A 17,060-nucleotide genomic window follows, 5' to 3' on the forward strand; every position below is an offset into this window, starting at 1 on the left:
TTTTGAACTGTTTCCAATACTGTATCTATCTTATTTGATTGTTCCTGTAGCACTTTCCTGACTTCTTTATCTGTCTCAAACCATCTGTAAAGGATTAGATTATATTTCATTATCAGTTTTCTGAATTCCTTCTCAGGCATTTCCAACACTGCCCTCCTTCCAATGTGATGTCTAAGTCTATATCTTGTTTATGTGTCTCAGTCACTTTATCTTGTTTCTGAACATGTGCCAATATGGTCATCTGTTTCTTGGGCATCTTCAGCAGTTAGTTGTGACATTAATAATTAGATGAATGTATGTTGTTGTTTTATTATAATTTCTGATTGCCTCTGGGTAGATGTGATCAGGAGATGGACTTCCCTTTTCACTCTTCTTATTATTCAACTCAGAGTAACTGTCACAGATGTTGGCTGTCTATCTAGTCATATGGCAGCTGGTATTGGCTCTTGCTTGGATGATAGGATTTTCTAGGGTGTGATTATAGCAGGAATCTATGACTGCAATTTCTGTCTCTTCTGGGTAATGTAGGGAGGGAAAGAGTCCCCTAAATGTAAAAAGGGGACCATAAAACAAAAAGCAACAGCAAAAAAGACAGATTGGATATTATAGTCTATAATTACAGAAAAAAGAAAAAAAAATCTGTAGCCAAATATAAGTATGACTTTAATGTCCCTCTCTTGGCTTCTTGCCTTCAAAGCTGCCTGAGAAATTTAAAGATGCCACTGTTGGTCATTATGATATAACTCAGGAGTTAATTTTTGACCTGTTTCCTTTTTAGTCAGTCTCTCTACCACTCCACAACCCCTGCTCAGGCCTTTTTCCTAGTGAGTAACAGTTCAGGGCTGGCTGTACCCAGTTTGCACTGTCATTTGGTTTTAAGCAGAATTTTCCCTTTAAATTCTGAGCAGATCTGTGCACATGCATAGTAGAAGCCTCTGGGGGTGGATGGGTCTACTCACTCAGGCACCCCCTCTAAACAGCAAGACACCAATAAACAAAGACAAAGAAGAAAAGAAAGAGAGAGAATATTTAAACCTTTATATCTGAGGATAGGCCAGGAGTCCGTTGGTGGCTCTAATCCTTCCCCTGCTCAGTCTCACCCAAGATGGCTGCTCCAGGATTTGCTGTGGTTTGCAGATCAGAAAACACCAGTCTTCTTGTTTCTGCTACAAATTCCTCTGACTGTAAGCCTTCAAACTTTGTAAACATTCCTTTATATGTAGTTCAGAGTTCTGGAACTGTCCCCTGAACCTGCTTCATCTAGTATTTGTATTATTGCTGATGGAGGTCCCCACTGCACTTCTCCATGATCTACCATTAAGCCCCACCTCCAGTTTTTTTTTTTTTTTTTTTTAAGTGAAGCTTTTATTCAGACCTAAGTCAGTCGTATTCAATCATGCCAAGCACACCAGATTTAAAATGCCTTCACATATCTCCCCTGTTGATCTGAATTTCTGAAGCAATTCTTTGGTCACTGTTATAAGTACACTTTTTTTGCATAGACGTTAGTTGGAACCTTGGATGAGTATTCATTGAGTTTTTAGGACCATAGACACTACATATCACTTTACTTTACTTAAAGAAATGGCTATTAGTGATAATCAGGCATCATCCAGGTAAGTGGGCTTTTCACTATGCCACTTATGTAATTCTTTGATTGGGGTATGTGTGGAGCAAGGCCACATTTGGAAGAACAATTCAGCATTAAGAAAAGGCTAACCCAAGTAATGAAATCAGGTTTCTCTGAAGTATCATTTCTGAAAAGTACTTAACTCACTGTATAGCAATGGAAATAGTCATTTGGTTATAGGCATTAAACAAATTTCATAATGCATTTAATTAGTACTAAAATAATTAATATACTAATCAAGATAATTAAGCTTCTTTGTAATACAGCATGTAACCAAAAACCAATAACATTAGGTAATCAGCTAAAAACATCAAAAATAGGGGAATTAGGAATAGGAGGGCTTTGAATGAAACCAGTTAGCTTTTTAGTGGATCTGTCTTACTCTACTTGCCCTAAAGAGTTTATCTAAGTACAACAGGAGACGTTTGCCATAGCACAGATCTCTCCTTGTTGTGCTAGAAGAAAATACAAAGCTATTGTGTTGCCTAGATCAACCCTACCAAGGGACAAAAGTTTTCTATTGGATTGCTGTTATATTGTGACTCTATCTCTAAATTCAGAGATGCTATAAACTGATAAATGACCTCAGAATACCCATCCATCTCAAGGTTTCTCTGTTACAACATTTTTGTTAGAGCACATGAGTTCCCTCTTATATCAGGAAAATATTTAGAAACCTAATTTGTGTTTTCATAATAGAGATGAATATTTTAAGAACCCCTTAGTAGGCACAGGCCATGGTATTTCCCAGTAGAATATGCTGGGAGGAGAATACTTTGATTTAGGTACTGAAACTAATGTTTTGTTAAAGAATTGTTAAAAATAGATAACTAAATCATATTTCTTAGTTCCCAGAGTCTTCTTATTGTTGTTGTGTACAATGGAGTCAGTTCTGACTTATAGTGACGCTACACAGGGTTTCCGAGGCTGTAAATCTTTACAGGAGCAGAAAACCTCATCTTTCTCCCACATAACAGCTGGTGGTTTCAAACAGCTGACCCTGAGGTTAGCAGCCCAATTTGTAACTACTACACTACCAGAACTCCTTTTCCCAGATACTAGTACAAAGGAAATAAAAATAATTCTTTCTGAAGTCAGGTAACTCCTTTGTTTTACTTGATAAATGCCCCAAATATCTAGGGATTTATCTGTGTTCTAGCAAATAGTTAATTTGACAAATATCAACACCTCTGTGTCTTGCAAAGCAAACTCTTGGGTCATCCATGAACTGGTTGGGTGTTCTGGACTGGGTTCAATTAAAGTATGACGTCTGAAGTTGAGCTCAAAATCTGGGAAGATGTAATATTCTAACACAAATAGCCCACTTAAAGGTGGTGTTGAGGTTAACAGTAGCACTGAATATGAAACTATAATTCAGTGAAGGCAATTCCAGTGGATCTGAATTTTAATGTCCAGATTGTGGAGAGGGGTGACAATTTGTTAACACGGAGCTTTGATTCAGACCTATATTAGTGGTTTTCAATCATGCCAAACACCTCAGTTTTATAGCGTCCTCAAATAGATGATAGCCAATGTAGAAATGTGAAAGGCCATGGGGAACTGGCTTGCAACACTGTACACCAAAAAGAGTTAATTTTACTTTATTTAAATACCTTATTATTTTTAAATAAAACCCATTTAGGATTTCATTCAAGAAATCAGTAAGAAGAGCAGATGAGATGATCTGGAAATTGTGTCCTTTCCTTTGTAGTCAAGGTATTTATTATTGTTATGAAGTTTTTTTAATTGTTTAATTATAATGTATAATTGCATTGGAAATCAAAACAGCAAAGGAGTAAAAACTTGGAAGTTCTTAAGTAAAAGGACCTAATAGTATATCACATGCTGTGATATCACTAGGATTAAGTTCACTAACCTGTGTTCACTCAGTTCTGTGTACTTTGAGAAAGTTAGTCAGAGGAGTGGATTATTTTCCCTTCATATTTTAATTACTGAATTACTGATTATCTTTAAGAAGGTCCATTCAAAAATATATGATCATGTGTTAATTTTTGTCCAAGTATTTTTAGATAGTCAGGAGAAAATAAATCTTGAATACTTTCATGATTAGAATGAACCCTTCTTTATTATATATTGCACACTTTGAAATTCAAGATATTGTTGTTGCTTTCAAGTGCCATCAAGTCAATTCTGACTCATAGTGATCCTGTATAGAGTTTCCTAAGAATGGCTGGTGGGTGTAAGTTGTCAATATTGCAGTTAGCAGTCCATGGTTTATCATATACAAAATTTTAGTAGTATAAAAAATTATTGTAATTTTTAAAAAATATAGATAAATGTTTTCTAAATCTTAACACAACTATGGTTCTGAACTCTGAGTGTATGAATTGCCCGAAGAGCTTTAAAATAATGAATCAGACTCTATCTCTGGAGATTCTAATCTAATTGGTCTGGGGTAGAACTCATACCTTGGTTATTTGTTTTCTTTCAATTTCCCAGATTATTCCAGTTACAGTTAGGGCTGAAAACCACTGACCTATGCTAGGGATGTACTGCTGTGTAATTCTGCTTTAGCTCCTTGGTCTGCAAGAAACTTGTTAACACAGAACCCTTGGTGTAATTTAACTGTATATAAAATAAAAATACACAAAATAGTTTAAGAATTTTATGGTTTTGACTTTAAAATCCATAATAAAAGGTGAGACTTAAAATATGTCATTAATTTATTTCAGCAGTTCTTAATTTGAGGGGTAGAGGTGGCAAATTAAAACCATGTGGGCCTTGTTTTTTTCAGATTAAAATAACCATAGCCCTACCAGGAGGTTTTAATATTTGCAAAGGGATCTTCTGAGTTGAAGGGATTTGCAGAGAGGGGGCAAAACCTATAATTTGAAGAATTTCTCCAGATGATTCTGATCCTACCATGGCTACTAAAGGAATTATGTTTTAAAGTGATCAGCTGTCAATAACAAGTCTCTACCCTATGTGATCTGATTACTCTTTTTGAAAACCAAAAAATGTTTGTGACAATTGAAACATAAATAAGAGCAATTTGGGCACAGGGATAGCGAAAAGCTTTCTACTCTAACCAGATAAATATATTCTATGAACAACTACAAACTTTCACTTACTGTTTAAAATGTAAATATTATCATTATAATACAAAAATAAATGATCATGTTAATAAATTCAAAGTATATCATATATGGGAATGTGAATTTCCCTAAAAAGTTTCTAGCCAATCCATATAAAGTCACAAAGTAAATTCCACTACCTGTAAATTGGGGAAGGGAGGGTTCCAAAACTTTCTTTTGATAGAAAAGCTATGTTTGCTATTTATTCAGAAGGTTAAGTTAGAGATGATCTCCCAGGATCACCTTGCATTCAAAATGTGGCCCATGGACAAGCAGCATCTTATCACCTTGAGACTTGTTATAAATGCAGCAGAAAGTCAGGATATACCACAGGCCAATTCAATCAAATCTTCAGTTTTAACAATATCCTAAGTGATTCATAGGCACTTTATAATAGAAGAAGCACTGCTATACCCCACTGTTTTCAAGATGACCAACTAAACTACTATTCAGAGGCAAGCAATAGTGTCTATATATGTCTGTAAAATAAACACGGCACAAAAATAATCCATTGTAACATAATTCTTTGAAAAGGAAAAAATAAAAGCTGTAAAATCTCTTTAGTTCTTTTCATAAATCATTAAACAGTACACTTACAATACAACATGGTGGGATTTTCATCTTTGTCTTTGAATAGAGTCAATATAAGATAAAATTTCAGTGAGCTTGCTGGTGGTGTTGGTAGTAATGGTATTATGTATTTTGTTGCTATTCTTTTATCTCAGTTTTCAATGTCTATTTCAGAAAGTGAGCACAACAGGCTACAATTTGCTAACAAGAAGTGGCAGAAAAAAAGAGCAAAGCATAACCATAGTCTCCACCTGTTCTTTTTATTTGAAATCAATGCTACATAATGCTGTTTGTTCAGATATGGATATGAAAGAGGATGGGGCAGGGTGGAGCCCAATCTTAAATTTGGTCACTTAAAATGATTAGATGGACCCTTATTATTCAGAATAGTAGCTAAAATCAAGCTAATGATTTTCAAAAGCAGCCCCAATTTAGGTAATAACAACAACAATAATGATGATAAGGGTAGCAAAACAATTAAAAGATTATTTCTTCCTACTGATAAATTGGAACCTTTCATAATATGCATTTTCCTACTTTATAAGTAGCTTCTGTATCCTTTCAGTTTGTAATGTAACTTCCATGTGAAAAAGCTTTCTTTTTTTTTTTTTTAAATGATAGATTTTGTGTTAAGATCTGCAAAGTAAGTATTTTGAACTGTAACCATTGGAACATGTGTGTAACATTTTCACAAGTAGGCAGCCAGAAAGACCTTTTTATTTTCTATAATGTGTAAAACACAGAATTCTAAACTTTGCAATTTATATAATTTGGGCCTACATAGATAATTATGTCACTAATAAACACCATGCTACAGAGCAACATGTAAAATATGCATTTAGTAAAAGACTTGGAAAGCTGTGCCAATATCTGAACCACGTATGATGTAAAGGGAGAAGTCCTAATAAAGACCATGCCTTATAAAGCCTGTAGTATGGAACTGACTGATATGCATAGAAACAGGTCTGTGCTCTCAAAGTAACACCTTGTGCCAAAATCCATTATATAAAATGCTTGGCTCGGTGCCATTTTAGTAGACTGTACTTCTAGTCATTGTATTTCTGAAATGGAATCAGTTCAATTTCCTAATGTCCATAACGAATTAATTGAAAATGAAAAATATAAGAAGAGAAATTAAAATAACAAAGTTAAATCACTAGGGCTTGTGTGTGTGTGTGTGTGTGTGCACTGCCTCCCTTTTTTGTTTCAGAAGAACTACTTTGTGTTATGGACTTAAAAAAGAAAAATATCCTGACTTTCACTAGGCTCTACTTAATGACTCTATTTTCCTAAGTCTGTTCCAAGTTCTGGACTATTGTGATTTCATGCTCATATCAAAGGTAAGAGAAATAAGTTTATGAAATGCTATATTCTTTGAAAACAATAAGTGGTTGGTATGGTTGCTATCATGCAAAAAGAAATTCATATAAAATTAGAATCTAGAAATATATTCAGCTGGAGTTTATTGTATAAATAAAAATGAGATTTTTTAAAAAATATTGGTTTTACATTATAGAAATAAATATTTTGATGACAATAAAAAATTAGTTCAGAACAAAATTAGCACCGATTGTGATCAAATGAGTAAACAAATAGATGTACATTGTACCATTCCATCATTTTGCATTGGCTTTAACAGATCCAGTTAGATAGCCTAGAAAAATATGTTAAGATGATGTGCAGCCAGAGTGCTCCTTGGAGGCCAGGATGGCCAAACTTCATCTCTCATACTTAGGACAGACTGTCAAGAGGGACCAGTCACAAGAAAAGGACATCATGTTTGATAAGGTGGAAGGTCAGAGAAAAAGAGGAAGATTCCCAATGAGATACATTGGCAAAATGACAGCATCAATGGGCTCAAGCATGGCAACAATTGTGAGGTTAGCCCAGGACTGGGCAGTGTTTCATTGTTTTGCATAGGGTTGCTATAAGTCGGTACTGACTCAATGGCACATAACAACAAAGTTGACTTTTAAACTCACATTCTAATTGTACTGGCGAATGAATAGAATTACCATGTGATGGTGATATCTTTGTTTTAGCATATGTTACTCTTTTGGCAAGTTTTTGACACAATGAATCACATGTGTCTTCAAATGTTTTCTGCTTTTGAAAGCCATGATGCAAAGTGTCATTCATTCGTTTTACTTTGCTGGTCATCAATGCTTTGGGAAACATTTGTTCCTCTATGTTATCACTAAAGGGCAAAGTCCTATTGTAAAAAAAAAAATATTTATATCTTCAGTACATATATCTGTTTTCTGAGTTTCAGTCTTGTAGAGACAAAATTGACATCTCTTATTGACTGGGTAGCTCATTGACTCATTGATATTAAACTTCTTATGATGAGAGGTACAATTTACAAAAAATTTACTCTGCCAGTGTTTTCTATCACAATAAGTGGCACTAACATACACCCAATTGTTTCAGTTAAAAACCTTGATTTCTATTTTTCCTTTAGTTGTTACCCCACCGCAGCATCACCACACCATATCTAATCCAGACGCAATTGCTGTCAAGTATCTCTTCCTTCCAGATCCCTCCCTTCTTTCTCTTCCTTTCTTTCTTTAATTTTCTTCCACTTAAACATAGCCTTCATGAAGATAAAAGTTTGTTGTGTATGCTGTCTACATATTGCAAGTGTTCAATAAATGTCTGTTTCATAAATAAAGGAGGCTGTGAGGTGATATTTCTCAGTAGTACTATATTTAAATTTCACAAATATCAATATAATTTTTTTCTCAACATCTCAAATGGTAGGAAAACCTACAGTTATCTTGATTCTATTTCACCATGATTAAAAATCTTATATTGGGGAGTCTTAGAGGTGCAGTTGTCACAGCAATTGACTACTAACCAACAGGTCCTTTGGTTTGAACCCACCGCTGCTCCACAGGAGACATTACGGCAGTCTGCTTCTGTAAAGATTATATTCTTGGAAATCCAATGAGACAGTTCTACAAAGTCCTAAAGGATTACTATGAGTCAGAATTGACTCCACAGCATCCGGCTTGGTTTTCTATATTTGCTTTATTAGTTTATCTACTTGTTTTGGTGTAATCTTACAAAGAGCTGCTTTTTATTCTTTGGGATAAATGGTGATGACAATACTTAGAATGATTACTTTAATAATATAGGCCATATTGTTTAAATATGCAGTGTTTAAATAAGCAGTGGTTAATAGTCTTCTAATTATTGGGTTCTTGGTGTGGCGCTGTGGGTTAATGCGCCAGACTGCAAAGCCGTTTGGACTGCAAGGTCGGCAGTTCAAGCTCACTAGCTGTTCCTCAGAAACCCTATACAGGGTCGCTATGTGTCAGAACCAACTCTACAGCACTTCACAGCAACAACAACAAGCTGACTATACCTCAAAGAAATTCTAGCTTAATAATTATCATTATTTACCATTTGTTGAATTCGAGTATTCAGAAATACATAGAACTTGGCTGTTGTTGTTGTTAAGTGCCGTCGAGTCGGTTCTGACCCATAGAGACCCTGTATAGGGTTTCCAAGGAGAAGCTGGTGAGCTTGAACCACCGACCGTTCAAACGACTTCACAGTCTGACGCATTAGCCCACAGCACCACACCAGAACTTGGCTAGAGAGTGTTAAAGGTTATTCAAGACATGCATTTCCACTCCTCCCACAAGACTATTTCCCCTTCATTTCCTTTTGGTTACTGCACATCCTTTTAAGGGTATGATATTCCGAGCATTTTCAGTGTTCTCTCAAGCAGATGTTAGCATGAATATGCTAATTCACACACTTCCTTCCGACTCATTCCTAAATTCACAACATCTTCAGTGTTTTCTAAACAAAAACACTCAAACTAGCTAGATCACAAATACTGATATGTACTTTTAAAAACTTAGCTGCAGGGGAACTACATATTTTTTTCTCCTGAAAACCTTTGAATTTCTTTTAAAATTGTTGAAGTTCTGAGCTTCAGTTTTATCAGAGATTTTATCCTTGGGGTGTGGGTATCAGGAAGTGAAAGTATTTATATCTGATAAGTAAACAGAACAATATGTTTTTCTATATAATTGTTTACATTTATTCTTGAATACAAGGAATAGTTTAGTATAAAAATATGTTCAACAACAGGGCTCAGTGATACAGGGATAGAGTCATAGACTGAATGAGTAAAAGAGGGGAAACAATGTTAAGATACTTGACTATTTTATGAATATTAGTTTCCCTTGCCTACTTCTGTAAAATAGACACTTAAGTGGGATAGAAAACGTATAAGCCTGTCTTCAGCCTACAACTGATTGGAATACTTAAAAGGGGTTCTAGAACTTTTCCAGTGAAATAAGCTTCCTATAGAGACTTTGTAGTGTACAGAATCTTAGGTAGATTCCTGAGCCCCTTACTGAACATTCTGAGGTGTGACATTCCCACTTGAAAGGACAAGAGACCACCTGGAATAGCTAGAGCAACAAAAGATTCTTCTTGAAGGAACAATCCAAAAGAAAAATGGCAGTCAGATTGGAACTACAAGAACAAGCAAGTTGTTCTCTGGAGAGCCATCAAGGTAAGCAATAAGTCCCTTCAGGGCAAATTCCCCTCCAAGACTGAAACTCAAAGGAAACACATGAACAGGCATGTAAGCTTGCTGGAGACCATGTTAGTATCCTGGTGAGTGGAAGAGGGGGAAAGCAGTAATGAAGTTATGGGTCGAATTCAACCGTGTTCCATAGACTCCTGTTGTCCTGGAGATAAGAGAGAGAAGAAGAGTGGTTGGTTGGTCCAATATTTGGTGAAATCTGTGAACTCTTGAGACTACGGACAAGGACATAGCCACAGAGGGCTGGAGCTGAGAGCAAACGAAGTGGCTAGCTGATGTGAAGTGAGATTTGATGCACAAGAATGTCCAAAATTGTAGATAGTACCCATTTGACCTAGCTTTGATGGCTTGATGATCAGAATTCAACTAGAAGAAGATAAAAAAATAAATAAATAAATAAAAAAGGCATCATACCCTTAAAAGGATGTGGTAGTGGTGGTTATGCGCCGTGGAGTCGGTTCCAACTCATAGCAACCCTGTACAGGGTTTCCAAGGCTTTAAAACTTTACGAGAGCAGAAAGCTTAATCTTTCTCCTGAGGAACAACTGGTAGTTTCAGACTGCTGACCTTCAGGTTCACAGCCTGATTTGTAACCATTACACTACCAGAACCAAAAGGAAATGAAGATGAAATAGAGTTGTGGGAGCAGGGGAAATACATATGTTGAATAACATTGGGTACCTAGAATGGAATGGGCTATAAATGTACAAAGTGACTGACTTAACAAATTTTCAAGATGGAGTTTAGTTTCAGAGTGTATGGGGGAAGGTAGAATCCCCACTAAATGGTATTCATCTTGTCTAGAAGGGTCTGGTCAAAGGAGATTGGCATAAAATTCTTATGACTCAATAGTGAGTAATTGTTATCATGACTAATTGTAACAGTCACAACTGTAAAGGTAGAAGTTATGTAAACAAAAGTGGGCAGTAGTTAATCTTACAGTCCAGGAGCAGAGAACCCTAGAACCATCAAAGGAGAAGAGCACGAGTGGAATGTGAGACCCTATCCAGAGAAGCAATGACACCAGCGATGGAAAAAGAGATGAAGGCATGGAGAGAGAGAGCAGCAGAGGATTCCAGACTCATGGAAAGAGAAAGACTGTGTGCTGACAGCCAGGTGCTGATGGTCAGGAGGCAGGCTTGCAGAATGTGTCCTTTGGTTGTTTAAATGATCATATATTCCTGAGTGTTTTTGTGTACATTCCCCCTGCTCCCCCCCCAAAAAAAAACATGAAATAGAAGCAAATACTGTTGAATGATGATGCACAGAGGAAATTATAATAATCATTGCAATAAAGTGATGAATGTAAAGTTATTTCCCCATGTAAACTATCACTCAGTCCACAATAATTAGTTTTAAAAATTATGTTCAAGTAAATTAATAAAACAACGTGAAACTATGATCTGAAGAACGAACATTGAATCACTTTTCAGAAGTACCCATTTTATTCAGACATATTTATCATTTAAGTTATGATTCATTCATTCATTTAACATTTTCTGAACACCCATGTATTGGCTATAACATATACTTTGAAATATACAAAAGTTTTGAGGCTCAAGAAATCTTCTCAAGGAGTTTATAGCTTAGATTTAACATGCTTGACAATAATTTAATGCAAATTTAATGAAGACCACTAAGATGTATAGAATAAAATGGTTTATTTATATTAAATTATATCTGTCATTCAAGATTTAATAAAATCAGATCTTGAATAACAGATATAATTTAATATTTGATGTTGGCAGACCTAGGATGAATAAAGACAGAGTAAAAAAAAATGAGATGTAAACAAAAAAATAAATAATTTGGACTTAATTAATACTAAAAACTTTTGTTCTATGAAAGACACTGCTAAGAGAATGAATAGATAAGCTATAGAATGGAAGAAAATATTGGCAAAACAAGTATCTGGCAAAGACTTATAGCCGAACTATACAAAGAACTTTTAAAACTTAACAATAAGAAAATACACAACGTTCACTACTGGTGGAAATACAAAATGGTCCAGTTACTTTGTAAGACAGTTTAGCAGTTTCTCACAAAACAAAAAATTAGTTTTACCAAGTCAGTGAATAACAGGGAAAAAATCTGAACAGGCATCTTACCAAAGAAGATATATAAATGGAAAATAACCATACAAAAAGATGCTAAAAAATATTAGGGATATCATTGTTGTTATTGCTAAGCACTGTCAATTCTGTTCCTACTCATTGTAACCCTGTATAGGGTTTTTTGGCTAGTGGATTGAACCTTGTGGTCCAGTGCTTTATCCTATAGTGCTACACCAAAAATCCAAAGATACCATTAGGCTATTGCAAAATAAAGAAACAATAAAATACCACTACATACCTGTTGTTGTTGCTAAGTGCCATCAATTTGGTTCCAACTCATAGTGACCCTGAATATAATTTCCAAGGAGTAGCTGGTGGATTTGAACTGTCAACCATGTGGTTCACAGTCCAGTGCTGATGCTACAGAAGACTTAAATCCAAAACACCTTCAATATCAAATGCTAGTGAGATGTGAATAAATAAGAATGCTCATTCATTGTTGGTAGGAATACAAAATGGTTCTTTTATTTTGCAGGATAATTTAGCAATTTATCACAAAACCAAAAAATAGTCCTTCCAAGTAAGTCTTGAGACTCAAAGCAACCCTGTATAGGATTTCAAAGGCACAGCTGGAGGGTTTGAACAACTACCCTTGCCGTTACTAGATCTACCAGTTTCTTATCTTGCAGCACCAAAACAGGATAACACAACAGTCATGATCTTTCACTCAAATGAAGTGAAAACATCAATTCACATAAAAGCCTGCACATGATCTTTATTGTAACTTTATATATGAAAGCTAAATATTGGAAGTAATCATCATGACTTTTAATAGGTAAAGATATAAATAAACTGTAGTATATATCTATGGAGTACTATTCAGCAATAATGGAGCCCTGAAGGTGCTGTAAATACAAGGTTGGCTTTTCAAGTCTGCCACTGTACACAGGAGAAAGATGAGGCATTCTACTTCTATAAAGCTACACAATGCCAGAAATATTATACAGGATTGCTATGAGTTGGATCAGCACTTGTCTGTCAGTTTTTTGTACTGTGGTGGCTTGTGTGTTGCTGTAATGCTGAAAGTTATGCCATGGGTATTTGAAATGCCAACAGGGTTACAGATGATGGACAGGTTTCTTCTGAGCTTCCAGACAAAGATAGACTAGGAAAAATGTGACACAGAACACTTCTAAATATTTAGTCACTAAAAATCTCATAAATAACAGTGGAGCACCAGAATATTGAAATATGATGAAAAGCACCAGAATATTATCAGATATAGTGCAGGAAGATGAGTTCCTCAGGTTGGTATGCACTCAAAATGTGACCAAGGAATAGTTGCCTCCTGAAGTAGAATTGACTATGAAGCATGGAGTAAACCTCCTTTGGGACCTTCATTTGCTGATGGGACAAACATCAAAATGAAGAAAACAGCAGTAAACATCCATTAATAATCAGAACATGGAATGTACAAAGTATGAAAATAGGAAAATTGGAAATTGTCAAAAATGAAATGGAAGGTGGAGCTTGATGAAGGCTAGGGTAGAGGTGCAGTGAAGTTCACTATCAGCAATACCACAGAATACCAGGCAAAGCAGATTCAATGCAGAGCTCCAAAATTCGGAACCACAGAGATAGGAATATTTAAAAGATTTGAAGGCTTATAACTAGTGGAACTTGTAGCAAAATTAAGAAATCACATACTTTTGAATCTGCTGGGCTCGGAGGCTCAGAACTGACAACTTGGGTGAAACCAAACAGCAAGACCAAGGGAGGGGAGCAGACACACCATGGAAAAATGTCACCGGAACCTTGGAGCAAAGGTGGACAATACACTTTGTCGGTCTTGCTTTGTTCTGATTTTCTTTTATTTTGGTATGTGTCCATTGGCCTCCCCAACTGTTTGTGCACTTCCATTCTGGTAACTAGAGGGGGTGCCTGGGTGAAAGAACACCCCCCACCTTCACCACTGGTGGGTTCTTCTGCCATGCATGCACACAGATACTCTCAGCCCAAGAGCTGGCCCTGAACTATTTTTTTGTTGTTGTTGTTATTGTTGTTTTAATATGGGAAAGGTCAAAACAGGGGTGTAGAGAGAGAAAGAGAGTTTAAAAACAAAACACTGAAAATTAAATTAAATCCTGAGGTACAGCATAACAGTCAACAGTGGCATCTTGAAATTTCTCAGGCAGCTTTGAAATTTCTCAGGCAGCTTTGAAGGCAAGAAGCTGAAGAAAGGACATTAAACTCATACTCATATTAGGATACAGATTTTTTTTTTTTTTCTCTTTCTCTCCTCTCCCATTTCTGTGATTATAGACTACAGTATTAAATCTAGTTTTGTCTTTTTATTTTTGTTGTTACTTTTTTGGTATTTTTTTTTTCTTGTTTATTTCTGGTGCTGTTTTGCTGTTGTATGCTCCCCCTTCTACCTTTGGGGGACTCTTTCTCTCCCTATATTACCCAAGAAGAGACAGCAACTGCTGCCATATAGTCAAGCTACAAACACACTCTATAAAACACCAAAACCAAGGCAAGAACCAATACCAACTGCCATATAACTGGGAGGCAGACAACATCTGTGAAAGTTACTCTGAGTTAAGCAATATGAAGAGGGAAAAGGGAAGCAGACATCCTGGTCACATCTACCTGGAAGAAATCAGCATAAAAAATACCAAAACACATATTCAATTAAGTATTAAGGCCACAGTTAAACATTAAACATGTCCAAGAAGCAAAAGCAGATGACCATATCAGCACATGTACAGAAACAAGATAAAATATCCAAGACAAATGACCTAGAGGTAGACCTGGACTTCATTCTGAAAGGAAGGCAGGCCTTGGAAATGCCTAAGAAGGAATTCAGAAAAATGATTATAAAATGTTTCAAAACACTTTACAATGGAGTTAAGAAAAACAAGGAAGAAGTCAGTACAGCACTATAGGAACAATCAAATAAGATAGACACAGCATTGGAAACAATTCAAGACTATAGAAAGAGGTCCAAACAATCAATAATAGAATATCAGAAATAGACAATACTCTGAAAGGGCAAAGGAGTATAAATAAGAGATGGAAGGCAGAACCACCGAGCTGGGAGACAAATCTCTCAATACCACTAAGACAGAAGAGCAAACAGAAAAAAGGATAAAAAAATCTGAAGAAAGTCTAAGATTCATGTGGGACAGCATGAAGATGAATAACTTAAGAATTATCAGCATTCTGGAACAAGAAGAATCATACAATTCCACAGAGGAAGTGGTTGAAGAATTTCTGGAAGAAAATTTCTCTAAAATCCTGAAAAGGGAAAAGATAAATATTCAAGAAGCTAAACAAACCCCAGGAAGAATAGACTCCAAAAGAAAATCACTGATATGTATCATAATCAAACTCTCCAAAATGAAAGATAAGGTGACACTCCTGAAAGCAGCTAGGGAAAACAGAAGTGTTACATACAAAGGCAAGCAAGTCAGATTAAGCTTGGATCTTTCAGCAGAAACCATGCAAGCAAGAAGGCAATGGGCAGGTATACATATATGAAACCCTGAAAGGAAAAAAAAAAACAAAAACAAAAAACTGCCAACCAAGAATCCTTTATCCAGCAAAGATATCAATCAAATATGACAGTGTAATCAAAACATTCCAGGATAAACAGAAACTAAGGGATTTTGCCAAAGCCAACCCTGCACAACAAAACATCCTAGAAGGAGTTCTGTGGACTGAGAACCAACAAGAACAGACAACAACCAGAGATTGACATACATGGCAGCACCTTCCAGAATTAAATTGACAGAAGGAAGAATAGAGAACAGAACAAAACTATAAGAATAAACTCAGAGAATCTGGGAGGTCAGTCTATGATCAAAACAATTACAATGAGAAAGAAGGTAAACACGTAGGAATAGAGATGCAGATGGTGAGAAGGTCAGGTAGATTACAGGATAAAATAATCTGCACTTAATGGAGAGAAGAGTTAATGGACTATAAGGCAACTTCAAAGAAAATTAACACTTCACATCATACCAAGAGAATGAAAATCCAAGAACATGGAAACATTAAAACTATGAGGAAACTCACAAGAAGGAACACAGAAAGCATGAATTCAACAAAGGAAGACACACAGAACAAAGAAAGCAGCAACACCACACAAAAAACAAACATAATGGCAGCAATTAATCCATACCTATCGATAATGACACTGAATTTAAATGGATTAAATGCACCTGTTAAGAGATGGAGGGTGACAGAATAGATAAGAAAACATAATCTTTTATTCAATATACTGTCTGCAAGAGACACATCTCATACACACAGACAAAAACAGATTAAAAGTCAAAGGATGGAAAAAAATTATACTAAGCTAATTGCAATTTAAAAAAAAAGAACAAGAGAGGTAGTACTAATCTCTGATAATATAAACTTTAAGGCAAAAACCAGCATAATAGATAAAGATGGACATTATCTTGTGATTAAAGGGACAATTGAATAGGATAACATAACCATAATAAATACTTATGCTCCCAATAAAAGAGCTCCAAAATATATAAAGCAAACTCTAATATATTTGAAGAAAGAAATAGATGAATCTACAATAATAGTGGGTGATTTTAATATACCACTTTCAAAAATGGATAGAACAACCAGAAAGAAACTTGAGAAAGACACATAAGAACTAAATAACACAATCAGCCAACTGTACCTCATAGACATGTACAGAGCATTCAACCCAACAACAGCACAATACACATTCATTTCCAGTGCACATGGAACATTCTCTAGAATAGACTTTGTCCTAGGACACAAAACAAATCTTCATAAATTTACAAATCTCAAAATACCTACAAAGCATCTTCTCAGACCACAATGCTATCAAATTAGAAATCAACAATAGGAAGACCAAGGATATCAAGTCAAATACATGGAAACTGAATAATACCCTGCTGAAAAGCAACTGGGTAGTAGAAGAAATTAAACATGAATTCACAAATTTCCTAGAAACAAATGAGAACAAAAACACAACATACCAAAATCTTTGGGAAATGGGAAAACCGGTGCTAAGAGAACAATTTATTGCAAAAACGCACACATCCAAAAAGAAGAAAGAACCAAAATTAACACATTAAGACAGCATCTACAACAAT

The 17,060-nt window shown here is 35.5% G+C and overlaps 1 pseudogene; it reads left to right on the forward strand.

Annotated features, from left to right (window-relative positions):
* The first annotated feature begins 1,584 nt into the window (after positions 1-1,584).
* LOC102836102 overlaps positions 1,585-17,060 on the forward strand; it is a 33,030-nt pseudogene continuing 17,554 nt past the window's right edge.

Source organism: Chrysochloris asiatica, unplaced genomic scaffold (genome assembly GCF_000296735.1).
Source record: "Chrysochloris asiatica unplaced genomic scaffold, ChrAsi1.0 scaffold00002, whole genome shotgun sequence".
In the NCBI taxonomy this organism is placed as follows: domain Eukaryota; kingdom Metazoa; phylum Chordata; class Mammalia; order Afrosoricida; family Chrysochloridae; genus Chrysochloris; species Chrysochloris asiatica.